This window comes from Tachyglossus aculeatus, chromosome 5, assembly GCF_015852505.1.
Source record: "Tachyglossus aculeatus isolate mTacAcu1 chromosome 5, mTacAcu1.pri, whole genome shotgun sequence".
In the NCBI taxonomy this organism is placed as follows: domain Eukaryota; kingdom Metazoa; phylum Chordata; class Mammalia; order Monotremata; family Tachyglossidae; genus Tachyglossus; species Tachyglossus aculeatus.
In genome coordinates this window covers 14,712,613-14,730,393 of record NC_052070.1, presented here as the reverse complement: position 1 = coordinate 14,730,393, position 17,781 = coordinate 14,712,613, and positions in this window count along the sequence as shown.

Here is a 17,781-nt window from a genome sequence, read left to right as displayed (position 1 = left end):
TTTATTGAGCGCTTACTGTGTGCAGAGCACTGTACCAAGCGCCTGGGAAGCACGAGCCGGCGACACGTAGAGACGATGCGGCCGAGCCGGGATTCGAACCCGTGACCTCTGACTCCAAAGCCTGTGCTTTTTCCACTGAGCCACGCTGCTTCTCTTCTCGCCACGCGGTCTGGGCCCAAGGAAGCTGTTAGTGTGCAGGGGCCATGGCTAGCAGTCCTTTTAGACTGTGAGCCCACTGTTGGGTAGGGAATTTCTCTATATGTTGCCAACTTGGACTTCCCAAGCGCTCAGTACAGTGCTCTGCACACAGTAAGCGCTCAATAAATACGATTGATGATGATGATAGCGGGGCCGTGGGAGTTAGGCACCGGGCGACCTTGAGACCCCACCTCCAGGGTCATTAAAGCCCCCCTGAAGTCAGGGAGCAGGAGGAAAGGAAAAGGCCTGGAAAGTGGGCGGGATTGGAACAGATCTATGACTCATCATCATCATCATCAATCATATTTATTGAGCGCTTACTGTGTGCAGAGCACTGTACTAAGCGCTTGGGAAGTACAAATTGGCAACATATAGAGACAGTCCCTACCCAACAGTGGGCTCACAGTCGGAAGATCACAGTTACGAGAAGCAGCGTGGCTCAACGGAAAGAGCCCGGACTCTGGAGTCCGAGGTGGCGGGTTCAAATCCCGGCTCCGCCAACTGTCAGCTGTGTGACTGGGCAAGCGCTCACTCTGTGCCGAGCGCTGTCCCAAGCACCGGGAGGGGTACGAGGTGATCAGGTTGTCCCACGTGGGGCTCACAGTCCTAATCCCCATTTTCCAGATGAGGGGACTGAGGTCCAGAGAAGTGAAGCGACTTGCCCAAAGTCACACAGCTGACAAGCGGCAGAGCCGGGATTTGAACCCGTGACCTCCGACTCCAAAGCCCGGGCTCTTTCCACTGAGCCACACTGCTTCCTAAATGCCGTGGATCGATTGATCTATTGAATGAGCGAATAATGCGCTTGATTTCAAGTTATTTAATCACGCTTGGCTATGAACTGCAGCCCACAGTGCTTATGTAAGTGTTTTTACACTCTACTATGATTTCAAGTTATTTAATCACACTTGGCTAAGAAGTGCAGCCCACAGTGCTTATGTAAATGTTTTTACGCTCTACTATTTCCCCCATCCATAATCTTTATAGATCATCTAGAGAAGCAGCGTGGCTTATTGGAAAGAGAACGGGCTTTGGAGTCAGAGGACGTGGGTTCTAATTTATTTTAGTTTCTGCCTCCCTTGGAGCTCCTGAAGGAAAATAATAATAATAGTGACGGTATTTGTTAAGCACTTACTATGTGCCAAGCACTGTCCTAAGCATTGGGGTAGATACAAGGTAAGCAGGTTGTCCCCCGTGGGGCTCACAGTCTTAATCCCCATTTTCCAGATGAGGTCACCGAGGCTCAGAAAAGTTAAGTGACTTGCCCAAGGTCACCCAGCAGATTATTGATTCATTCGTTCATTTAATCGTATGATTCCCTGTGCCTCAGTGACCTCATCTGTGAAATGGGGATTCAGCCCGCGAGCCCCCCGTGGGACAACCTGATCACCTTGTCACCTCCCCAGTGCTTAGAACAGTGATTGGCATATAGTAAGCGCTTAATAAACGCTATCATTATTATTATTGCGTGGCTCGGTGGAAAGAGCACGGCCTTGGGAGTCAGAGGTCATGGGTTCAAATCCCGCCTCTGCCGCTTGTCAGCTGTGTGACTCTGGGCAAGTCACTTCACTTCTCTGGGCCTCAGTTACCTCATCTGTAAAATGGGGATTAAAAGTGTGAGCCCCCCCGTGGGACAACCTGATTACCTTGTAACCTCCCCAGTGCTTAGAACAGTGCTTTGCACATAGTAAGCGCTTAACAAATACCATTATTATTTATTATTATTATTAGTATTTACCTCAGGGCTTAGAACAGTGCCTAGCGCATAGTAAGTGCTTAACAAATACCATTTAAAAAAAAAAGAGAAATGTGGAGAAGAGAGGCAGTAGAATTCCCAGAACTCGTTTTTCTCTCATTTGTGCTTCTCTACATCTCTGGGACTTCAAGGAGTTCTCTTCCTTGTGTGAGGACTATATCAGTGAACTTTCATTCATTCAATCGTATTTATTGAGCATTCACTGTGTGCAAAGCACTGTACTAAGCACTAGGGAGAGTACAATAAAACAGACACAATCCCTGCCCACAATGAGCTCAGAGTCTAGAGGGGGGACAGAAATTAATATACATAAACATATAAATTGCAGATATACACATACGTGCGTTGGGGATGTGAGGAAGGATGAATGAAGGGAGCAAGTCAAGGCAATACAGAAGGGAGTGGGAGAAGATGAGAGGAGGGAAGGCTTCTTGGAGGAGATGTGCCTTCAATAAGCGCTTAACAAATACCAAAATTATTATTATTATTATTATTATTATTATTATTATTATTATTATTATTATTACAGTTGGTCAGCCCCCCCCACCTGTCCATCAAGCAATGAATGGGATTTGCTGTGCACTTATCATATGCAGGGCACTGTACTGAGCACTCGGGAGGGTACGATGCCACGGAAGTGGAAGTCATATTCCCTGGCCTGGTTCTTTGGAAATCAATCAATCAGTCGTATTTATTGAGCGCTTACTGCGTGCAGAGCACTGTACTAAGCGCTTGGGAAGTCCAAGTTGGCAACATATAGAGACAGTCCCTACCCAACAGTGGGCTTACAGTCTAAAAGTCGGGGGGAAGCTCACCGAGCCCTTTTGCTACTCCTACCGTAGTGGATACCCTTCTTGCTTCAATACCCAAGTCAAACAGTGGTATTTTTGGAGCGCTTACTGTATGCAGAGTTCTGTATTATTATTATTATTATTATTTTATTTTATTATGGTATTTGTCAAGCGCTTACTATGTGCCAAGCACCGTTCTAAGCGCTGGGGTAGATACGAGGTGATCAGGTTGTCCCACGTGGGGCTCGCAATCTTTATCCCCACTTTCCAGATGTGGTAACTGAGGCACAGAGCAGTGAACCTGCTTGCCCGGGGTCACACAGCCGACAAGTGGCGGAGCCGGGATTAGAACCCGTGTCCTCCGACTCCCGAGCCCGTACCCTTGCAACTAAGCCACGCTGCTTCTCCACTTAGTGAGTGTACTAAACGCTTAGCCGAGCACAGTGCGATCCTAAGCTTACGGTCAGGGAACAGGCCTGCCAACGTGTCTACCAACTGGACGACGAGAAGCAGCGTGGCCCAGTGGGTAGAGCACAAGCCTGGGCGTCAGAAGGACCTGGGTTCTAATTCCCGCTCCTCCACCTGTCTGCTGGGAGACCGTGGGCAAGTCACTTCCCTTCTCTGGGCCTCAGAGAAAATGGGCGTTAAGACTGAGCCCCATATGGGACGGGGACTGTGCCCAACCTGATTACTTTGTATCTACCCCAGCGCTTAATCAATCAATCAATCAATCAGTCGTATTTATTGAGCGCTTACTATGTGCAGAGCACTGTACTAAGCGCTTGGGAAGTACAAATTTGGCAACACACAGAGACAGTCCCTACCCAGCAGTGGGCTCACAGTCTAAAAGGGGGAGACAGAGAACAGAACCAAACATACCAACAAAATAAAATAAATAGGATAGAAATGTACAAGTAAAATAAATAAATAAATAAATAAATAAATAAATAGTGCCTTAAAACAGTGCTTAAAACAGTGCCTGGCACATAGTGAGCACTTAACCTCAGTTACCTCACCTGTAAAATGGGATGAAGACTGTGAGCCCCCCGTGGGACAACCTGATCACCTTGTAATGTCCCCAGCGCTTAGAACTGTGCTTTGCACATAGTAAGCGCTTAATAAATGCCATCATTATTATTATTATTAAATACCTTAAAAAAGACCTTTTGTTATATCGTGCTCTCTCCAGCGCTTAGTACAGTGCTGTCTGCATAGTATGTGTTGGTTGGGAGAAGCGGCGTGGCTCAGTGGAAAAGAGCCCGGGCTTTGGAGTCAGAGGTCGTGGGTTCAAATCCCGGCTCCGCCAATTGTCAGCTGTGTGACTTGGGGGCAAGTCACGCTTCTCTGGGCCTCAGTTACCTCATCTGTAAAATGGGGATGAAGACCGTTGTCCCCGTGGGACAACCTGATCAGCATGTAAAGACTGTGAGCCCCGCGTGGGACAACCTGATCACCTTGTAACCTCCCCGGCGCTTAGAACAGTGCTTTGCATGTAGTAAGCGCTTAATAAATGCCACTATTATTATTATTATTATGTAACCTCCTCAGCACTTAGAACAGTGCTTTGCACATAGTAAGCGCTTAATAAATGCCATTATTATTATTATTATTATTTTGTAACCTCCTCAGCACTTAGAACAGTGCTTTGCACATAGTAAGCGCTTAATAAATGCCATTATTATTATTATTATTATGTAACCTCAGTGCTTAGAACAGTGCTTTGCATGTAGTAAGCGCTTAATAAATGCCATTATTATTATTATTATTATGTAACCTCCTCAGCACTTAGAACAGTGCTTTGCACATAGTAAGCGCTTAATAAATGCCATTATCATTATTATTATTATGTAACCTCCTCAGCGCTTAGAACAGTGCTTTGCACGTAGTAAGCGCTTAATAAATGCCATTATTATTATTATTATTATTATTATGTAACCTCCTCAGCACTTAGAACAGTGCTTTGCACATAGTAAGCGCTTAATAAATGCCACTATTATTATTATTATTATTATGTAACCTCCTCAGCACTTAGAACAGTGCTTTGCACATAGTAAGTGCTTAATAAATGCCATTATTATTATTATTATTATGTAACCTCCTCAGCACTTAGAACAGTACTTTGCACATAGTAAGTGCTTGATAAATGCCATTATTATTATTATTATTATTATGTAACTTCCTCAGCACTTACAACAGTGCTTTGCACATAGTAAGCACTTAATAAATGCCATTATCATTATTATTATTATGTAACCTCCTCAGCGCTTAGAACAGTGCTTTGCACGTAGTAAGCGCTTAATAAATGCCATTATTATTATTATTATTATTATGTAACCTCCTCAGCACTTAGAACAGTGCTTTGCACATAGTAAGCGCGTAATAAATGCCATTATTATTATTATTATTATTATTATTATGTAACCTCCTCAGCACTTAGAACAGTGCTTTGCACATAGTAAGCGCTTAATAAATGCCATTATTATTATTATTATGTAGCCTCCTCAGCACTTAGAACAGTGCTTTGCCAGTAGTAAGCGCTTAATAAATGCCATTATTATTATTATTATGTAACCTCCTCAGCACTTAGAACAGTGCTTTGCATGTAGTAAGCGCTTAATAAATGCCATTATTATTATTGTTATGTAACTCCTCAGCACTTAGAACAGTGCTTTGCACATAGTAAGCGCTTAATAAATGCCATTATTATTATTATTATTATTATGTAACCTCCTCAGCACTTAGAACAGTGCTTTGCACATAGTAAGCGCTTAATAAATGCCATTATTATTATTATTATTATTATGTAACCTCCTCAGCACTTAGAACAGTGCTTTGCCAGTAGTAAGCGCTTAATAAATGCCACTATTATTATCATTATTATTATGTAACCTCCTCAGCACTTAGGACAGTGCTTTGCACATAGTAAGCGCTTAATAAATGCCATTATTATTATTATTATTATTATTATGTAACCTCCTCAGCACTTAGAACAGTGCTTTGCACATAGTAAGTGCTTAATGAATGCCATTATTATTATCATTATTATTATGTAACCTCCTCAGCACTTAGAACAGTGCTTTGCACATAGTAAGCACTTAATAAATGCCATTATTATTATTATTATTATTATGTAACCTCCTCAGCACTTAGAACAGTGCTTTGCACATAGTAAGAGCTTAATAAATGCCATTATTATTATTATGTAACCTCCTCAGCACTTAGAACAGTGCTTTGCACATAGTAAGTGCTTAATAAATGCCATTATTATTATTATTATGTAGCCTCCTCAGCACTTAGAACAGTGCTTTGCCAGTAGTAAGCGCTTAATAAATGCCATTATTATTATTATTATTATGTAACCTCCTCAGCGCTTAGAACAGTGCTTTGCACATAGTAAGCGCTTAATAAATGCCATTATTATTATTATTATGTAACCTCCTCAGCACTTAGAACAGTACTTTGCACGTAGTAAGCGCTTAATAAATGCCATTATTATTATTATGTAACCTCCTCAGCACTTAGAACAGTGCTTTGCACATAGTAAGCGCTTAATAAATGCCATTATAATTATTATTATTATTATTATTATAATTATTATTATGTAACCTCAGCACTTAGAACAGTGCTTTGCACATAGTAAGTGCTTAATAAATGCCATTATTATTATTATTATTATGTAACCTCCTCAGCGCTTAGAACAGTGCTTTGCATGTAGTAAGCGCTTAATAAATGCCATTATTATTATTATTATTATTATGTAACCTCCTCAGCACTTAGAACAGTGCTTTGCATGTAGTAAGCGCTTAATAAATGCCATTATCATTATTATTATTATTATGTAACCTCCTCAGCACTTAGAACAGTGCTTTGCCCGTAGTAAGCGCTTAATAAATGCCATTATTATTATTATTATTATGTAACCTCCTCAGCACTTAGAACAGTGCTTTGCACGTAGTAAGTGCTTGATAAATGCCATTATTATCATTATTATTATTATGTAACCTCCTCAGCACTTAGAACAGTGCTTTGCACATAGTAAGCGCTTAATAAATGCTATTATTATTATTATTATTATGTAACCTCCTCAGCACTTAGAACAGTGCTTTGCCAGTAGTAAGCGCTTAATAAATGCCATTATTATTATTATTATTATGTAACCTCCTCAGCGCTTAGAACAGTGCTTTGCACATAGTAAGTGCTTAATAAATGCCATTATTATTATTATTATTATTATTATTATGTAACCTCAGCACTTAGAACAGTGCTTTGCACATAGTAAGCGCTTAATAAATGCCATTATTATTATTATTATTATTATGTAACCTCCTCAGCGCTTAGAACAGTGCTTTGCATGTAGTAAGCGCTTAATAAATGCCATTATTATAATTATTATTATTATTATGTAACCTCCTCAGCACTTAGAACAGTGCTTTGCATGTAGTAAGCGCTTAATAAATGCCATTATTATTATTATTATTATGTAACCTCCTCAGCACTTAGAACAGTGCTTTGCACATAGTAAGTGCTTAATAAATGCCATTATTATTATTATTATTATTATTATTATGTAACCTCAGCACTTAGAACAGTGCTTTGCACATAGTAAGTGCTTAATAAATGCCATTATTATTATTATTATTATTATGTAACCTCCTCAGCGCTTAGAACAGTGCTTTGCATGTAGTAAGCGCTTAATAAATGCCATTATTATTATTATTATTATTATTATGTAACCTCCTCAGCGCTTAGAACAGTGCTTTGCATGTAGTAAGCGTTTAATAAATGCCATTATTATTATTATTATTATTATGTAACCTCAGCACTTAGAACAGTGCTTTGCACGTAGTAAGCGCTTAATAAATGCCACTATTATTATTATTATGTAACCTCCTCAGCACTTAGAACAGTGCTTTGCACATAGTAAGCGCTTAATAAATGCCATTATAATTATTATTATTATGTAACCTCCTCAGCGCTTAGAACAGTGCTTTGCACGTAGTAAGAGCTTAATAAATGCCATTATTATTATTATTATTATTATGTAACCTCCTCAGCACTTAGAACAGTGCTTTGCCAGTAGTAAGCGCTTAATAAATGCCATTATTATTATTATTATTATGTAACGTCCTCAGCACTTAGAACAGTGCTTTGCACATAGTAAGCACTTAATAAATGCCATTATTATTATCATTATTATTATTATGTAACCTCCTCAGCACTTAGAACAGTGCTTTGCACATAGTAAGCGCTTAATAAATGCCATTATCATTATTATTATTATGTAACCTCCTCAGCACTTAGAACAGTGCTTTGCATGTAGTAAGCGCTTAATAAATGCCATTATTATTATTGTTATGTAACTCCTCAGCACTTAGAACAGTGCTTTGCACATAGTAAGCGCTTAATAAATGCCATTATTATTATTATTATTATTATTATGTAACCTCCTCAGCACTTAGAACAGTGCTTTGCACATAGTAAGCGCTTAATAAATGCCATTATTATTATTATTATTATTATGTAACGTCCTCAGCACTTAGAACAGTGCTTTGCACATAGTAAGCGCTTAATAAATGCCATTATTATTATCATTATTATTATTATGTAACCTCCTCAGCGCTTAGAACAGTGCTTTGCACGTAGTAAGAGCTTAATAAATGCCATTATTATTATTATTATTATTATGTAACCTCCTCAGCACTTAGAACAGTGCTTTGCACATAGTAAGCGCTTAATAAATGCCATTATTATTATTATTATTATGTAACGTCCTCAGCACTTAGAACAGTGCTTTGCACATAGTAAGCGCTTAATAAATGCCATTATTATTATCATTATTATTATTATGTAACCTCCTCAGCACTTAGAACAGTGCTTTGCACATAGTAAGCGCTTAATAAATGCCATTATTATTATTATTATTATTATTATTATTATGTAACCTCCTCAGCACTTAGAACAGTGCTTTGCACATAGTAAGCGCTTAATAAATGCCATCGTTATTATCATTAGCCCTCACGGGGTTTCCAGTCTGGCCTGGCGGAGGTGTAGTGGGAGTCTTTGCTGCCTTTTTTTCCTTTTTGTCATCATCATCATCATCATCAATCGTATTTATTGAGCGCTTACTATGTGCAGAGCACTGTACTAAGCGCTTGGGAAGTACAAATTGGCAATATATAGAGACAGTCCCTACCCAACATTGGACTCACAGTGTCCTTTACTGAGACGGCTCGGGAGATGTTCTCCTTTGAGTAGAGACCGGCAGTCATTCCGGACAGGGAACGGGTCTCCTGATCCTGTTGTAAACCACTCTCCCAGGCACTTAGTACAGTGCTCTGACCGCAGTAAGCACTCAAATACCATTGATATTCTTGTTGTAATTGTTAAGTGCTTAATATCAATCAATCAATCAATCGTATTTATTGAGCGCTTACTGTGTGCAGAGCACTGTACTAAGCACTTGGGAAGTACAAGTTGGCAACGTATAGAGGAGCAGCGTGGCTCAGTGGAGAAGAGCCCGGGCTTTGGAGTCAGAGGTCATGGGTTCGAATCCCGGCTCCGCCACGTGTCTGCTGTGTGACCTTGGGCAAGTCACTTAACTTCTCTGAGCCTGTTCCCTCATCTGTAAAATGTGGATTACGACTGTCAGCCCAACGTGGGACAACCTGATCTCCTTGCTTAGAGCTGTTAGAACAGTGCTTTGCACATAGTAAGCGCTTAATAAATGCCATTATTATTATTATAGAGACAGTCCCTACCCAACAGTGGGCTCACAGTCTAAAGGACTTAATATGTGGCAAGTAGCGTGGCTCAGTGGAAAGAGCACAGGCTTGGGAGTCAAAGGTCATGGGTTCAAATCCCGGCTCCTCCAATTGTCAGCTGGGTGACTTCGGGCAAGTCACTTCACTTCTCTGGGCCTCAGTTACCTCATTTAAGTGCTTCCTATGTGTGAAGCACTGTTCAAAGCACTAAGCACTAAGAAGCAGCGTGGCTCAGTGGAAAGAGCCCAGGCTTTGGAGTCAGAGGTCATGGGTTCGAGTCCCGGCTCCGCCACATGTCTGCTGTGTGACCTTGGGCAAGTCACTTAACTTCTCTGAGCCTCAGTTCCCTCATCTGTAAAAAATGGGGATGAAGACTGTGAGCCCCACGTGGGACAACCTGATCACCTTGTATCCCCACCCAGCGCTTAGAACAGTGCTCTGCACATAGTAAGCGCTTAACAAATGCCTTGATTACATTACACTGGAGGGGATACAAGGTGATCGGGTTGTCCCACTTGGGGCTCACAGTCTTCATCCCCATTTTACAGATGAGGTCACTGAGGCTCAGAGAAGTGGAGTGACTTGCCCGAGGTCACGCAGCAGACACGTGGCAGAGGTGGGATTCGAACCCATGACCTCTGACTCCCAAGCCCGGGCTCTTTCCCCTGAGCCACGCTGTACTCTCCAGTCACCAGTGATCTACTCACCAAATCTAGGGGTCTTCATCCTAATCCTCCTTGATTTCTCAGACCCCTCTAACATTGTGGGCCACTTTCTCCTACTGTTAACACAGTCTCATCATGGTGTAACGAATACAGCCCGGGTCTGGGCATAATAATAATAATAATAATAATAATGATGATAATAATAATAATAATAATAATAACAATAATAATAATAATAGCATTTATTAGGTGCTTACTATGTGCAAAGCACTGTTCTAAGCGCTGGGGAGGTTACAAGGTGATCAGGCTGTCCCACGGGGGGCTCACAATCTTAACCCCCATTTTACAGATGAGGTAACTGAGGCCCAGAGAAGTGAAGTGACTTGCCCAAAGTCACACAGCTGACAATTGGTGGAGCCGGGATTTGAACCCATGACCTCTGACTCCAAAGCCCGGGCTCTTTCCACTGAGCCACGCTGCTTCAGAATGTCATGGATTCTAATCCCGGCTCTGTCACTGGTCCGCTGGGTGACCTTGGTCAAGTCGCTTCACTTCTTTGGCTCAGTTAACTCGTTTATAAAAAAAAAAGATGCAGGTTGAGAGTGTGAGTCCTGTGTGGGACAGGGACTGTGTCCAATCAATCAATCAATCAATCGTATTTATTGAGCGCTTACTGTGTGCAGAGCACTGTAGTAAGTGCTCGGGAAGAGAAGCAGCGTGGCTCAGTGGAAAAGAGCCCGGCTTTGGAGTCAGAGGTCATGGGTTCAAATCCCTACTCCACCGCGTGTCTGCTGTGTGACACTGGGCAAGTCATCTCTCTGAGCCTCAGTTACCTCATCTGGAAAATGGGGATTAAGACTGTGAGCCCTATGTGGGACAACTTAATCACCTTGTATAATAATAATAATAATAATAATAATAATGTTGGCATTTGTTAAGCGCTTACTATGTGCAAAGCACTGTTCTAAGCACTTGGGGGGATACAAAGTGATCAGGTTGTCTCATGTGAGGCTCACAGTCTTAATCCCCATTTTACAGATGAGGCAACTGAGGCTCAGAGAAGTTAAGTGACTTGCCCGAGGTCACACAGCAGACATGTGGCGGAGCCGGGGCTCTGCACATAGTAAGCGCTTAACAAATGCCATTATTATTATTATTATTATTTTTATTGGGAAGTACAATCAATCAATCAATCAATCGTATTTATTGAGCGCTTACTGTGTGCAGACCACTATACTAAGTGCTTGGGAAGTACAAGTTGGCAACATATAGAGACAGTCCCTACCCAACAGTGGGCTTAACTTGTATCTACCACAGCGCTTAGAACAGTCCTTGGCACATAGTAAGCGCTTAACAAGTACCAATATTATTATTCCCTTCCCCTTTTCAATCTTTTGTGACAATTTGCGGGTGTCCCTCAAGGCTTTCTTATGGGTCCTTTACCCTTCTCATCGAGCCCCATGTGGGACGAGGACTGTATTCAACCTGCTTATCTTGTATCTATCCTAGCGCTTAGTAATAATAATAATCATGACGATGGCATTTAAACGCCGGGGTACATAGAAGTGAATCCTTTTGAACACAGTCCCTGTCTCACACAGGGCTCACAGTCTCAACCTACAATTTTTTAAATAAATGAGTTAACTGAGCCAAAGAAGTGAAGCAACTCGACCAAGGTCACCTTGTAACCTCCCCGGCGCTTAGAACAGTGCTTTGCACATAGTAAGCGCTTAATAAATGCCATCATCATTATTATTAATCCCCGTTTTACAGATGAGGGAAGCGAGGCGAGGAGAAGTGAAGTACTTTGTACTTCCCAAGCGCTTAGTACAGTGCTCTGCACATAGCGCTCAATAAATACAATTGATGATGAAGTGAAGTGACTGGCCCAAGGTCACACAGCAGACGAGTGTGCAGAGCTGGAATTAGAACCCAGGCCCTTCTGGGGCCCGGGCCTGGCTCCATCCACCATACCATGCTGCTGGTCATCATCATCATTCGTATTTATTGAGCGCTTACTGGGTGCAGAGCACTGTACTAAGCGCTTGGGAAGTACAAGTTGGCAACATATAGAGACAGTCCCTACCCAACAGTGGGCTCACATCATCAATCGTATTTATTGAGTGCTTACTGTGTACAGAGCACTGTACTAAGCGCTTGGGAAGTACAAGTTGGCAACATATAGAGACAGTCCCTACCCAACAGTGGGCTCACATCATCAATCGTATTTATTGAGCGCTTACTGTGTGCAGAGCACTGTACTAAGCGCTTGGGAAGTACAAGTTGGCAACATATAGAGACAGTCCCTACCCAACAGTGGGCTCACATCATCAATCGTATTTATTGAGCGCTTACTGTGTGCAGAGCACTGTACTAAGCGCTTGGGAAGTACAAGTTGGCAACATATAGAGACAGTCCCTACCCAACAGTGGGCTCACAGTCTAAAAGAACTAATGAACTAATAACATAATATTCATAACATAACATGGTGAACTAATAACAAAATAAGAACTGGGGTACTGTAGTAAGCAAAGTACAATTCATTCACTCAATCGTATTTATTGAGCGCTTACTGTGGGTAGGGACCGTCTCTATATGTTGCCAACTTGTACTTCCCAAGCGCTTAGTACAGTGCTTTGCACACAGTAAGCGCTCAATAAATACGATTGATGATGATGCAGAGCACTGTACTAAGTGCCGTTTCAAGCGCTCTACTAAGTGCTGGGCTAAATACAAGTTAATCAGGTCAGACACAGTCCCCATACCCCATATCACAGTCTAAATAGGTGGGAGAATCAGTATTTGATACCCATTGTACAGATGAAGGCAGTGAGATCCAGAGAAGTTAAGTGGCTTGCCCAAGGTGGCAGAGCAGGCAAGAAGTAGAGCTGGGATTAGAACACAAGTCCTCATTCATTCATTCATTCATTCATTCATTCATTCATTCATTCATTCAATTGTATTTATTGAGCGCTTACTGTGTGCAGAGCACTGTACTGAGCGCTTGGGAAGGACAATTCAGCAACAGATAGAGACGGTCCCTACCCAACAACAGGCTCACAGTCTAGAAGGGGGAAACAGACAACGAAACAAGTAGACAGGCATCAATAGCATCAAAATAGATAAGTAGAATTATGGATATATACACATCATTACTCTATTTATTTTACTTGTACATGTCTCTTCTATTTATTTTATTTTGTTAGTATGTTTGGTTTTGTTCTCTGTCTCCCCCTTTTAGACTGTGAGCCCACTGTTGGGTAGGGACTGTCTCTATATGTTGCCAATTTGTACTTCCCAAGCGCTTAGTACAGTGCTCTGCACATAGTAAGTGCTCAATAAATACGATTGATGATGATGATGATGATGATGATGATGAAGACAGTGAGATCCAGAGAAGTTAAGTGACTTGCCCAAGGTGGCAGAGCAGGCAAGGAGTAGAGCTGGGATTAGGACACAAGTCCTCATTCATTCATTCATTCATTCAATTGTATTTATTGAGCGCTTACTGTGTGCAGAGCACTGTACTAAGCGCTTGGGAAGGACAGTTCAGCAACAGAGACGATCCCTACCCAACAACAGGCTCACAGTCTAGAAGGGGGAGACGGACAACGGAACAAGTAGACAGGCATCAATAGCATCAAAATAGATAAGTAGAATTATAGATATATACACGTCATTACTCTATTTGTCTTACTTGTACATATCTATTCTATTTATTTTATTTTGTTGGTATATTTGGTTTCGTTCTCTGCCTCCCCCTTTTAGACTGTGAGACCACTGTTGGGTGGGGACTGTCTCTATATGTTGCCAACTTGTACTTCCCAAGCGCTTAGTACAGTGCTCTGCACATAATAAGCGCTCAATAAATACGATTGATGATGATGATGATGGTCATTAATAAATGACGTCATTTCCAGGCCTGTATTCTTTCCACAGGTCTGTTGCTTCTCACACTCTGAACTCACGTTTTTTTTTGTGGTGTATTAGTGCTTGCTACGTGCTAGACGCTGTTCTAATCGCTGAGTTAGAAGATAGGCTGGACACAGTCCATGAGCTCACAGTTTTCATCCCCATTTTACAGGTGAGGTAACTGAGGTCCAGAGACGTCGTGACGTCTCTCGGCAGAGAAATGGTGGAGATGCACCACCGTTGTGAAGCAGCGTGGCTCAGTGGAAAAAGCCCGGGCTTTGGAGTCAGAGGTCATGGGTTCAAATCCCGGCTCCACCACTTGTCAACTGTGTGACTTTGGGCAAGTCACTTAACTTCTCTGGGCCTCAGTTCCCTTATCTGTAAAATGGGGATGAAGACTGTGAGCCCCACGTGGGACAACCTGATCACCTTGTAAATTCCCCAGTGCTTAGAACAGTGCTCTGCACATAGTAAGCGCTTAATAAATGCCATTATTATTATTATTATTATTATTATTATTATTATGCGATTAGAACCCTCCTGAATCCGCTCCTCCCCTTAATTTTCCCATCGGAGTTGACAACCCTAGGGTTCTGCAACCCACAACGTTAACATCATCTTTGATTCCAAGATCTATCAATCGATCAGTGCTATTTATTGAGTGCCCGTGTGCAGAGCACTGTAGTAAAAATTTAGCAAAGTACAATTCATTCACTCAATCGTATTTATTGAGCGCTTACTGTGGGTAGGGACCGTCTCTATATGTTGCCAACTTGTACTTCCCAAGCGCTTAGTACAGTGCTCTGCACACAGTAAGCGCTCAATAAATACGATTGATGATGATGCAGAGCACTGTACTAAGTGCTTGGGAAGGACAAGTTGGCAACAACTTGTAAACAACTTGTAAGTTGTTTACCTGTAAGTGCTGCTTTTGATCATAACTTCATTACAGCATGGCTCAGTGGAAGAGTGGAAAAGAGCCTGGGCTTTGGAGTCAGAGGTCATGGGTTCAAATCCCGGCTCCGCCAATTGTCAGCTGTGTGACTTTGGGCAAGTCACTTAACTTCTCTGCGCCTCAGTTACCTCATCTGTAAAATGGGGGTTAAGACTGTGAGCCCCCCGTGGGACAACCTGATCACCTTGTAACCCCCCCAGCGCTTAGAACAGTGCTTTGCACATAGTAAGTGCTTAATAAATGCCATTATTATTATAACTTACAAGTTATAACCGTTTTGCACCTCTCCCCGTTCTTATATTTTGTACCTCATGCATCTTGTGTACTTTGCAAGCGCTTAGTACAGTGCTCTGCACGCAGTAAGTGCCCAATAAATTCGATTGAATGAATATTTATTAGTTTAGAGCCTTGGAACTAGCTATAATTCTATTTATTCTGACGATTTTGACACCTGTCTACATGTTTTGTTTTGTTGTCTGTCTCCTCCTTCTAGACTGTGAGCCCGTTGTTGGGTAGGGACCGTCTCTATATGTTGCCGACTTGTAATAATAATAATAATAATAATAATAATAATAATGGCATTTATTAAGCGCTTACTATGTGCAAAGCACTGTTCTAAGCGCTGGGGAGGTGACAAGGTGATCAGGTTGTCCCACGTGGGGCTCACAGTCTTCATCCCCATTTTACAGATGAGGGAACTGTGGCACAGAGAAGTTAAGTGATTTCCCCAAAGTCACACAGCTGATGAGTGGCGGAGCTGGGATTTGAACCCATGACTTCTAACTCCAAAGCCCGGGCTCTTTCCACTGAGCCACGCTGCTTCTCAAGCGCTTAGTACAGTGCTCTGCACACAGTAAGCGCTCAATAAATACGAATGAATGAATGAATGAACTTGTATCCAATAAACAACAATAAACAACTTGTTTCTAAAACATGTTTTTGGCCATGTTCCCCACTCTCTAAAACCGCTCTTCATCATCATCATCAATCGTATTTATTGAGCGCTTACTATGTGCAGAGCACTGTACTAAGCGCTTAGCACTGTACTAAGCGCTTCAGGGTTTATTCATCTTCACATCAAATTCAACAGTTGGTAGACACGTTCCCTTCCCACGAGGAGTTTACAGTCTAGAGGGGGAGACAGGTACGTACGTAAGTGCTGAGGGACTTCGAGAGTGAGATCATCAATCGTATTTATTGAGCGCTTACTATGTGCAGAGCACTGTACTAAGCGCTTGGGAAGTACAAATTGGCAACATATAGAGACAGTCCCTCCCCAACAGTGGGCTCACATGAACGTCGGCTCTCAAACCCAGTCTGTTGCTAAATCTTGTCAGCTTTTTCTCCACAACATTTCCCAGATCCAGCCTTCCTTTCCATCCAAACAACCACCTCCATGGTCCAAATGTCCTAGAGAAGCAGCATGGCCAAATCATCATCATCATCAATCGTATTTATTGAGCGCTTACTATGTGCAGAGCACTGTACTGAGCGCTTGGGAAGTACAAATTGGCAACATTTAGAGACAGTCCCTACCCAACAGTGGGCTCACAGTCTAGAAGGAGGAGACAGAGAACTAAACCAAACATATTAACAAAATAAAATAAATAGAATAGATATGTACAAGTAAAATAAATGAATAAATAGAGTAATAAATATGTACAAACATATATACATATATACAGGTGCTGTGGAGAAGGGAAGGAGGTAAGAAGGGGGGGATTGAGGGGGGCGAGGGGGAGAGGAAGGAAGGGGCTCAGTCTGGGAAAGCCTCCAAATGGGCAGAGCACAGGCCTGGAAATCAGGAAGACTCGGGTTCTGCACTGCCAATTGTCCGCTCTGTGACCTTGGGTGAGTCACTTCACTTCTCTGTGCCTCAGTTACCTCATCTATAAAACGGGTTAAAACTGTGAGCCCCATGTGGGACATGGATTTTGCCCCACCTAATTACCTTTTATATACTCCAGGGCGTAGTACAGTGCCTAGCACATAGTAAGTGTAAGTGAGAAGCAACGTGGCTCAGTGGAAAGAGCACGGGTTTTGGAGCCGGAGGTCGCAGGTTCAAATCCCGGCTCTGCCAATTGTCAGCTGTGTGACTTCGGGCAAGTCGCTTCACTTCTCTGTGCCTCGGTTCCCTCATCTGTAAAATGGGGATTAAGACTGGGAGCCCGCTGTGGGACAACCTTGGGCAAGTCACTTCACTTCATTGTGCCTCGGTTCCCTCATCTGTAAAATGGGGATTAAGACTGGGAGCCCCCTGTGGGACAACCTTGGGCAAGTCACTTCACTTCTCTGTGCCTCAGTTCCCTCATCTGTAAAATGGGGATTAAGACTGGGAGCCCCCCGTGGGACAACCTGATCAGCTTGTAACCTCCCCAGCGCTTAGAACAGTGCTTTGCACATAGTAAGCACTTAAGAAATGCCGTCATCATCATTATTATTATTATTATAAGTGTTTAAAAAATACCCAAGAAAAAAGCGATGAGTACAGTGCCCTGTGAAAAGTGCTCAGTAAATACCATTAATTGAGTAATTGATCGTGTCCCAGCTCGATGGCTGTATCAGGCTCCTTGCTAGTCTTCCTGTGTCTCTGCTCTCCAATCCATTCATTCAATCGTATTTATGGAGCGCTTCCTGTGTGCAGAGCACTGTACTAAGCGCTTGGGAAGTACAAGTTCCCAAGCATTGAGAAGCAGCGTGGCTCAGTGGAAAGAGCCCGGGCTTTGGAGTCAGAGGTCATGGG